Source organism: Pinus tabuliformis, chromosome 1_1, assembly GCF_031772625.1.
Source record: "Pinus tabuliformis cultivar Carrire ecotype Pingquan chromosome 1_1, CPIR1, whole genome shotgun sequence".
Classification (NCBI taxonomy): Eukaryota; Viridiplantae; Streptophyta; class Pinopsida; order Pinales; family Pinaceae; genus Pinus; species Pinus tabuliformis.
In genome coordinates this window covers 74,540,825-74,551,874 of record NC_142297.1, presented here as the reverse complement: position 1 = coordinate 74,551,874, position 11,050 = coordinate 74,540,825, and the positions used below count along the sequence as shown (strand labels likewise).

Sequence of the window (11,050 nt, the reverse complement as noted above, 5' to 3'; positions counted from 1 at the left end):
TCTGAGGTCAACAAATCTATTTGGAGAACACTCCCTTATTCTCAACCTCCTAATTATTTGAAGGTGACCTTAGAGAGCAGATGAGCTTGTTGATATAGGCTATATGATGAGGGTTTGAAATTATGAATGATAAATAGTTTGAAAAATCAGTGCAAAATCTCTCCATTACCCAATGACAGATCTGAATATCAACTTAGAAAAATATATGTTGAAACATATTGCAAGTAGTTTGTACATGTAGTTTTGCTGCCATTACTAACCATTATAGAATTACAGTGCCAGCGAAGGGTCTCAGCGAACACGCAAGTGGAAAATACTTATCTATTAGATAAACAACATAATCATGGGCTTTGGTATGTCCAAATATGTCTCAACCCTTGTTGGAAATATTGGGGGGGTGAATTGATACTTCTTACAATTGTTATATTATGTTAGTTAAAAGGTTAAGCCAGAACATAAGAAGTAGAACAAAAATAATAATTTTATTAAATATAGTGAGGACTTTGATTCTCATTTATAAATATGAGCTCCAACTTGTAATATAAGTTCTTTAATTCTTCGAGTCGCCAACCTTGAATGAGGACAAAAAGCCGCTTAGGCCAATCCAGGCACAACCTGGTCAATATGAGGACATTAATCCTCTTAGATTGAAGCCTTTAACTATACTAAAAAATAATAAAAAATAAATAAAATAAATAAAAAAAATAAAAATATTATCAAAATACTTCAAAATCATTCCTTCAAGATGTCTACCATATAAACCTCTTATAAAAGCAAGGAAGATTTTACACTCAAGGTGCTCATGTCTATTGAACATAGGCTATTTAACGATGATATATGGTTTAAGTAATTTGACAAAGACTTTATAGAAATAGTGACATCCCCAAACCATGTTTGGACAATGACATCCAACCATCATTAGATAATGTGTTCACTACCTCAATTGTCATCTTCCATGCAAAAAATGTAGATGACTCGTGTAAGATACAAAGTGTTTCAAGGACACTTGAAGCCTCTAAGTCATGTGATCAACCATGATGACTAATGCTCCTCTGCCTTCACTAGGTCGGATCAAATACCCACTAGATAAGAGTTCACCATACACATCTTTGAGATTGTGATATCATATGCATACAATCAACACATAGACATACATATGTTTATTATTTATTGATCTACGCACATGTTTACACTATTCATACTTCAGGGGATAGTGAATTCCTTGGTGGCAATCTTTTAAGAAGGCTTGAACATTTCTCAATAAGACTCATGAGACATGCAACATATTAAGGTTTACCTCCAATTCAGCAAGGACCCTTTCTTTGGCATCAATGGCAAAACTCTCAAAACTCCACACATTCAAGCGTCTCCTTGAATATCATAATCTAGAGCCTCTTTTTCTCCCTTGTGTCATGCATGGAAGAGTGCTCTGATCTTCAACTTTAATCGAGTTTTCTAGACACTATCAGATAAACTCCTCCAACCTCATAGTAGGGCCCTCCCTCCCAAGCAACAACCTCCTTTTTCTAGTTCCTTGCCTATCTCTTATTGTGTTTTTGTGTTTTTGTGCTTTAGTGTCCTTCCATGAATCACTTCCTCCCCCTTGGATCTTAGGGACAACCTAATTTTTTTCCAAAGACTCTCCTTTTCTCTTTCCTCCTTGATGTTTTCTTTCGTCCCTTCCCTCCCCTCTATTCCCCCTTCTCTCCCTATTACTTTTGTTTCCCTACTACCCTCCTCCTCTTTAGCCTCCCTCCTTGTTACAGTTTATGATGCTCTGCTCACCTTTTTGTTTCCCCCTTCTTTGACTCGTCGAACATCCCTTTTTTAGACTCTGGTAGAGGGTTGGGGCCTCATAGCAATGATCATCTAAATGTCCCCAAGAGAGGGGGAAATCCTTTTTGTCAATGGAACATAAATATGCAAATTTTGAAATTTGCTCCATGATATATATATATATATATATATATATATATATATATATATATATATATATATATATATATATATATATCATTTTGCACCTTAGAGCTTCAAGCATTGAATCTCTTTCAAAATGAAAATCATATCCTTGAATTGCAAATCCTTAGCCAACCCTATAAAAACTTAACTATAAACAGATTAATCAAGTTCACTACCCTCATATTGTCATTATACAAGAATCAATGAGGGAGGGGGAAAAGGGGATCCAATTACTATATAATTCTCTCCCTCATTGGGGAAAAATCTGAAATTAATTTGGATTGCACAGTGGTTTAGTGATTTGTGAAAAATTGACCAAATATAAATTTGGAGGCAATAATTCAAATTAGTAAATTTGGAGGAAATAATTTAGAATCATTATACTCCCTATTTTGCATAAATAGATTTTATTTTTCTTTTACTGAAATTGTGGAGATATTATGGTCACACAATAAAGGTGCAAGAGAATGTAAAATTTTAAAATTTGAATTTTGGAAAATTTTTGTGTATTTCTTATTTATTTTTTGAAGTTATTGACTATTAAAGAGTGCTTTATCTTTTATTTATTTATTTTCAAGCTCATTTTCATTTAAGCAAGGATATTTTTTTAGGAAAGATAAAAAGGAAATGGGTTTGAAAGGTTGTACTCTTTGAGGATCGAATAGTTCTAATGGTCATTCATTGAGAAATGAAAACAAATTTATCACATTAAAAGACAGTTATTAAAACCCAACCCATTATTCGTTACCTCACCTAATTTTACATCTAATTATTTTAAACTATAATCTTGAAGGATTGCAATGTCTAACATTCTCCCCTTTAATTTGAAGGAGTTTTTGTTAGCCCAAGTATCATTTTGAACTTTTCGAATATTTCTCTTCCTAGAGCTTTGGTGAAGATGTCTACAATTTGCTTAGTTGTAGAAAAATGTATTGGATGAATAGTTTTGGCCTCTACATGATATTGAATCAAATGATATTTCATATTGATGTGCTTGGTTCGATCAAAATCTTGGGTTCTTGGCCAACTTCATTGCAGAAGTATTATCTAAATGTAAAGGAGTTGAGTTAACTTGTTTCTCTTGCAAGCCTTTAATAATTTTCTTGAGCTACGCAATTTCCTTTGTCGCTTCTGCGAATGCCACATATTCTGCTTTCGTTGTTGAATCTATCGAAACTGATTATTTGTGTGACCTGTAGAAGACCACGAGGGCTTCATTTGGGGAGCAATACCATACCACATTCATTCATAATGGGGTTATATAATGTGATTTATAGATGTGTTTTTCAATATGTAATCAAATTAGGGGTATTGTTTAGTATGCCACAAGCACACATGATATGTGAGAGGTTTGTTGAGTGAAGCCCCGTGCAGGAGACCATTGTTGATCCAAGACTCATGAGATATCCTGAAGTTGATACTATGTTTTCCTTGTCCCCATTGAAGTATGAATTAGAATGTGCAATAAGATAGAAGTCATCCACCTTGGTGTACTTAAGCCCATAATCTTGAGTCCCCTTTAAGTATCTCATGACTCTTTTTGCAGCAAACCAATGTCCCTCACATGGTTTATGCATAAATGAAAAGTGTGCTCACAAGTTTGTAGATGACTCATATAAGGTACGAAGTGATTCAGGTACATTGAAGCCTCTAAGTCATGTGATCAACCATGATGACTAATGCTCCTCTGCCTTCACAAGGTTGGATCAAATACCCACTATATAATAGTTCACCATACATAGCTTTGAGATTGTGACACCATATGCATACAACCAATACATGCGCATACATTTGTTTCCTCAATAAGCCCCCAAAATTTCACGAGGCTTTGATGGTGGGATCTTGAGATATCGCAAGCCATAGCTCGAAGACCAATTCTTTCCCTTGGTTTCCTTAGACTAGAAACATCGTTGGTATCCTTGCATTGTCTTTCATTGAAAATTCATTCATTGATCCCTTTCCCCTCCCTAATTAGGTCAAGCATATCATTGGTTGCTAAATCCTATCCCCTTGACTGAACCTCGGGTCCACTTGGTCCCGTGTGGTCCCATGCACTATCAAGGTTAATTCTTCAAAGATCACATGGAACCCAAGTTTCGACAAGAATTATAGGGCTTAGGGATCTCCTTTATAAGGCACATACTTAAAACCTAACCCTATAAATTTTCCCCAAGCCCTTCACAAAGAGCCTTACATCTTGTCTTCCAAGAGAAGCAAGCCACATATTTGAGCCTCTCTTGTGAATAGGTTTCTAGGATCACCCCTCACCCTATCATTGGTCCATCCATTTCGTGATCCTTATCATAATGGGTCTCCTCCCATCAGTGAAAATTTGTAAAGAGAAGGGAGCCTTAGCCAAGGTGACAATGGGCTATCGGTCCATTGTTGCCCTTAGGCTAGTAGTAACCCTTCAAGGATCCCCTTTTAGGACCCTCGCTAGTTTGAGCGGTAACAGGTTACATTACTGTCAAGGGAGATTTAAATTTCTCTTTGGGGGGTTTTTAAGTTTGGGATCCATATGGTCAGGAAGACCCTCTCTCGAAGTTCTTTATAGACCTTTTTGATGACATTGGCCTTTGTGATATCCTCCCTACAAAGCATATGCCAACTTGCCTAATGATATACGAAGAAATGCTCATATTACAAAGCAACTAGATCATTTTATTTTATTTGAAGGTCTCTTGGACACAAATCTCAAAAAAATTCAATTCATGTAGAATTCAATATCTCTAAACATGTGCAAGAGAAAATGGTAGAACTCTTATATGGCCCCTTTGATTTGAAGACTAAATTCCAATGATTAAAAATACTTCTCAACATATTAACAACTCAATATTCCTTTCTTTGCATTTCTCTTTTAGATTTCTTGCTTTCAACCAATTTATTTAGAGCTTAGGGAGGCTCAACTAGCACCAACTGCCTTGCTTCTATTGGATTGAATAAAATGCTCTCTTTGAAATCTATAATATCTCATTCATGTTGCTTCCTGTTTTTCCCATAAGATTTTGGCATGTAATCCATGATCATGTTTGTGTCACTCTTAATAACACACTCCTTGGAGGGTGTCATAGAATATTTTATTGGGACTAAACTTGGACACCTCTTCTTTCATGATCTTTGATTCTTCATTCAATCCTACCACCCATTCGCTGTTATTTTTCAATTTTTCTTATAATCATTTTGTTGTTGGGAAGGTGTTTTTCGAGTATATTCTCTTTGCACATAGATACACATAAAGTATCATTATTGTAATCAAATGGATGGGTTGTTAAAATCATGAATATTTAATTAAATATGCATTGCTATGCCTTTGCTCAAGTCAACTTCAATGCAAATTTTAGCACATGTGTGTATAACCTTTCTTGACTGGTTTATATCTTGTTATACATCCCCAACATATTTATGGTGGCTTTTGAAAGATTGTCTCATCCCAAAATAAGTAGGGGGATATTCAAAATTCAAATCTAGAGTGGGGTTGAAGAGACAAACATTGAAGATGGATTCAATTTTAGAAACTATCCTTTAAAAAGAGGCTAGCTTTGCTCCAAAATGACAGTCCCTCCCCAAGACCTTGCCACAACTTCCATAATTGTCAAATTTTACAATAATAGAACCTCTAAAGTACAAGCTTACTATATACTTAGAAGTTAGGTTGGAATTTATTTGATTCTTGAACTCTATAGATGATGACTAGAGATCATTAAATATATAGATTGAAGCATTTGATTGTAGTTATTGATCAACTTGTTAACCATCCATAGAGGAATACTTCCCTCTAACATGTACTTGAGTTTGTCCACAATGAAAGAATCCTACTATGTTTTTAGTATATTCGACAAGACTGCATCTTTAAAGTAATGAAGATTAATTCTTAATGTTTAGCAATCCTTTAAGATTGAGAGATAATCAACGTCACATGGGAGGAGGTATTCCCTTTGTTTAGCGAACCTCCATGGAGATAAAACACTAAATGCAAGATTAAACTCCTGTTTATGTGATAATTAGGGAATGTATACCCAATCTCTCAAAGATTAGTCATAGATAATGGGAAAGAATCTCCTATTTATTCTAAATAACTCTTAACTCTATTTATAGATTACTTTCTCACCATACAATCACAATAGTCATTTTTTAAGGCAAAAGCTACATCAAAACTTTTTGAATATGCAAATAGATAACCTCCACAAATAAAGGTAAAAACAACTCTTTGAATATACAAGTAGATAACCTCCCCACATGAAGATGAAAGCATATTTTAAACATGTTTAAATCAAATTAAAATATAATAATAGAAAAATCAACCAATTTTTTTTTGATACTATAATAATTCTATTTAACAGAAATATATTAAAAATCATTATAAATTAACATTAATAAATAATTTATATAAAATCCCAATTTAATAATAAATAATTACCTAATTTATAAATGATTTATGTATAATGTTAATTTATATCAATTTAATGCGAGTTGAAAAATTGAGATGAGCCATTATTATCCCACACACGTTCATTCCTTCGCCCTTTCTCCATTTGCGAAGCCGAGGACTGTCACAATACTTGCAAGAAAGTGTTTGACACATCAGCTAGATAGCCACAACAAGCGACAGAGCAAAGCTATCTGTGTAAATACTTGTTAATAGATTCTCTCACATTTGATTCGTATCAAACAGTTCCGCAGGGGTCGAAATGGGAGGAAACGGAGACGCAGCAGAAGCGACTTCCCTAGGAGGAGCCGAAGCCCTCCTCATAGAAGATGTTACGAGTATTGCAGGGAGAGCGATCAATACAGGGAGCGAGATAGGTTCAGAGACATGCGCTCTACTCTGCCCACTATCCTTCTGGTCCAAAATATTTCTCTAGACGCGAGGTTCGTATCTTTATGTTTTCTTCTTAGTTGGAGGTTTCATACCCAATATTTTTATTGAAGTTGTCTTAAGTCAGCCATTTCTAGCTATACATTTTAGTCATCAAACAATGTATTGGGTCTTCAATCTTATTTTTAAGTAAAAAGACCATTTTGGAATAGACTGTGGTTTTCCATGTCTTTTTTTCGGTGGTCTCATTAAAATCATCAGGGTCTGATAAATTTAGGGTTTGCAGTTTTTTGGTTTATTTTAAGCTTCGACAATGACAATGTCGTTCTGTATTCAACCTCATGACGAAGAATAAGTTTCCACGTTGAGTAGATAGGGTCGCTTAACTGTCATTTTGTAGTGGTACTTTGACTAGATTGAATAACCTGGTAACCGGCCCTGAACTTGGGGATTTGCAAGGGTAAATAATTTTCTTAAAGAACCTCGGGGAGTGACTTCAAGGGTAATGATTTTCTTAAAGAACCTTGGGAGCTATTTTAAGAGAATAATAAAATTTGCGGGAATTAAGACAAAAATTACATAACATCATGCAAAATGGATGGTTTCTTATAGGAAACCTATCTCATTTTACTAATTCAAATGGCACTATTTGAAATAATCCTAAAATTTCCTCCAAGTATAAAACAACCATAACTAGCATTTGCGAATTTTTTATTAAGTTTGTATTTTCAGTTTTAGCAGGGGTTTCTTCTGTTTCATTTCCAAAGTGGCTTAAGAGCGTTATCAAGACATGAATGGCTGGTAGGATCACCATCTTAGCAACAAAATAATGAGAAACCAAATGATAAACTAGCATGAAGGATTGTAACACGATTTGGATTATTTTTAAGGGTTTACTGTTAATGTGAAAGTTAAAAATCCCATCATTATACCCCAAATAAGTCAAAATCAAAATAATCAAGGAACTGAAGGAACTGAAGGAAATCAAAATTAGGAAATGTTAAGCAATGAATTTTTGTAAATGGGTAGGGTAACAGTCCAGAAAGTGCCAGAAACTCAGCGTAGACTTTTTATGGAACTGCATGAAACAGTGAAAATGACAAGAAGTTGATTCCAGCAACTTCTGCAATTTCGACTTTCCCACTAGATTTTTCTGGAACTTCGACCTGCCCAACACATTCTTTTGCAATTTCAATATGCCCAACAAACTCTTCTGCAACTTTGACTTGCCCAACAAATTCTTCTGCAACTTCGACTTCCCCAACAAATTCTTCTACCCATCAAATGTAGAAACCCTAACACGAGAGAGAGAGAGGCCCAAAAACTTAGATCTAGTTCTTCGTCTTCCTTTTCGTCCTTTTACCAGCTTCTATCTTGAGAAGATCGAACTTTCTTTGTGTGAGTCACAATGAGGTTGAGTTCCTTCTTATTTATAGGCTTGTGAGGGGTACAAATTGCTCTCTTTAGGCCGACTTGCCCCTTCATATAGGTCAACTTGATCTTTGTGCATGGAGGATCTTTTGATTCTATTTTGAGGGCCTCTCGGGGATCTTTTGAGAATCACTTTTTCAAAATCGTCGAGAATGCGGTAGATGATGGGGGTGAGAAACGAAATTTATGTGATCAGTAGTTAATGGAATTATTACTGTCTTGGAGGTCAACAAAGCATATGACTAGGTTGCCTAATAAGAGGAGGCAACTTCAATTTTCAAAATCCATAGGCAAATTTAGTACATAAATCTATTTTCTCTCATGGAAGCTATGGGATATTTAAAACTTCAGCATAGAAATCTAATTGCTTTGGAATAATTGGTGAGAAACAAACAAAAAGAGTGAGTTCTAAATGTTCAAATCCAAAATTGAGATTGCTATGATTTTGTATTTCATTTGTATTTGTTCAATCTCCAAAGAAAACTGGGAAGTGATAATTAATGAGAAATAATCACGTTATGATCAATAAAGTAAAATTAGTTGTTGGGAGTAGGTTGCTTGAGCAATATCTTAGACATTCAGCTAAATAGGTCACAAAGTTTATCATTATGAACATTAATGTAGGAAAGATGCACCTTTTGGGTTGTGCAGAAAAAATAGATTTATAATTCAAAACCGTAGAAATTTTATCATGTATATTGAGAATGTTTATGTTTAGATTTAATAACAAGGTTCCAAGTCATTATGACAAAAATTTTCCAATTATTCAAGACAAACTCAATTAATTATCAATTTAATAATAAAAAATAATTTCCATTTTTTTCCTTATTACTTTATAAAAGGGATATTGTGTCCTTATTCAGTTTGTGGAAGGCAGGGAATATGATTCTCAATACGACTTAAATGAGCGTTTTGCTATTGAATATGGCGTTGAATGAGCTATAATTCCTTGTGGTTTCCAATATTTTTGTTTCCAACTCCAAAATTCTTGCAAAGGTGGACATTAAAGCTTTTTCCAAGAGATTTTTTATCATCCAGAAAAGGTAAAGGGTCTGCTGGACCTAGGTGTATCAACCTTTGGTATCGGGGTCAGGGATGAGATCCTGCCATTCATTTAGCTCCAGTTCGTTATCTGTTGCTTCAATTCATTGTCCCAACCTGAAATAATATAATCAGCCTGTTGGTGTGCATTAGTTAGATAAGGCCGAGTTGCTTCCAAGATTAAATCATTGTTATTTCTACGACCCCGATTTCGGGTGGTTTGAGGTTGAGCTTGAGTTCTTCCACAACCACAACCCTGGCCTTGGCTACGACCTTGACCACCCCTTGCATTTCTCCCTTGGGACGAAAGAGTGAGGAGAAAGAACATTAGGGAAAATATTGGACTTGAGGGATGCACTTTGGAGGGAAAGTAAATGTGATAGATGCACTAACAAGCCAATAGACTACAAACTCAAAGAGTTAGAGACCAAACCAACCGTGAGATACTAAATGAAAATTCATTATATGGCAATATACCTAAATGTCTTTGTGTTAAGGGGAGAAAGCTCCTTGAGAATTAAACAAACTCTACTACGAGTGATGCCCTGCCAAAGGCTATCGAAATAAAGCGTAGGAGTTTGTTGGCAAGGAAACATAACGCAAAGAGGTAAAGGGACTAGGCTAGGAGGGATTGGTCCTTCAACTTGCTTGGTTGTTATTGGGCAATATGCAAAGCTTTTTCCCCTTCATGATTTGATAATTCCATGCCCTTTAGCGCAAATCAACAACAACAGAAAGAACATTCCCAAACACCTCCTAAGTTTCCCATAGAATACATCGGGATCAACACTATATTTAATGACATCATCAATTTTCTTCAGTGCTTTCATTATGGAGTGAATGTGAAGAGATGATCGTATGCTCAAATGAGGGTTTGCGCAAAGCTGATTCAATGCCATTTGCAAACTCTCCTTGATTTGATGAATTCAGTGACGCATCGTGTAAGCCAACCTCAAGTGGATACAACTACCCAACTTTTTGATCCTCTTCACTCGTGCCCAACATAACAGTGTGAAATTATCACAATCTAAAAATTTGAAAGTATGTATAGTCTACTATAAGGGGGGCTTCTAATGCCCCCACAACTTGCCACGACGGGGGCTCTTAACGCCCCCAAAAGTTAGTACGAGGGGGGCTCCCAACATCCCCAAACATTGTTACAAGGCGGTTTTAGACCACCCTAATAAGTTGCTACAAGGGGGGTTGTAAGCCGCCCTTGTAGGTTGCTACGAGGGGGGTTTTAAATTGCCCCCATAGGTCAATTTTCAAGGGGGTTTCAAATCGCCCCAAAAGTGAATTTTTGGAGGCTATTTACAACCAACCTTGAAAGATGACTTTTGAGGGCTATTGCAATCACCCCTAAAAGTCACTTTTTGGGGCTGGTTCATATCTCTTAAAAGACCTTTTTGTTTGTCCTCACAACACCCTTAGGCTAGCCCACCTGAAGGACCCTCACACCTAATTGACCCAACTTTTGGGGCTTGACCCTGACGAAGCCAAGGAGAATTGAACCAACGCCTCATAACAGAGGGCCAATGACTTGCCAGGGGGCTTCAACCAACCATTTGGGCTACCCATCAACGCTATCTCTTCAAATACCTTCCCTAAAAGGCTTGACATTTAGAGGTGATGCTTTGAAGGGAGGGGGGGTCTAAAAATTGCACAAAAAAATCACTTTTCAAGTTTGGAACCCCCTTTGAAAAGTGACACATTTGGGGCAATTCATCTCTCTTAAAAAACCGCCCCTAAAAGGCTTAACTTTTAGAGGTGATGCTTTTAGGGGCCGCCAGGGGGTGGGTG

The 11,050-nt window shown here is 36.0% G+C and overlaps 1 long non-coding RNA gene across 1 annotated transcript in view; it reads left to right on the top strand.

The window, feature by feature from the left end:
* Window positions 1-6,442: 6,442 nt before the first annotated feature.
* LOC149211652 (uncharacterized) overlaps window positions 6,443-11,050 on the top strand; it is an 18,930-nt gene continuing 14,322 nt past the window's right edge. The window contains exon 1 of the long non-coding RNA XR_016250177.1: window positions 6,443-6,831. This is a non-coding gene — a long non-coding RNA (uncharacterized LOC149211652). The remainder of the gene's footprint in view (window positions 6,832-11,050) is intronic.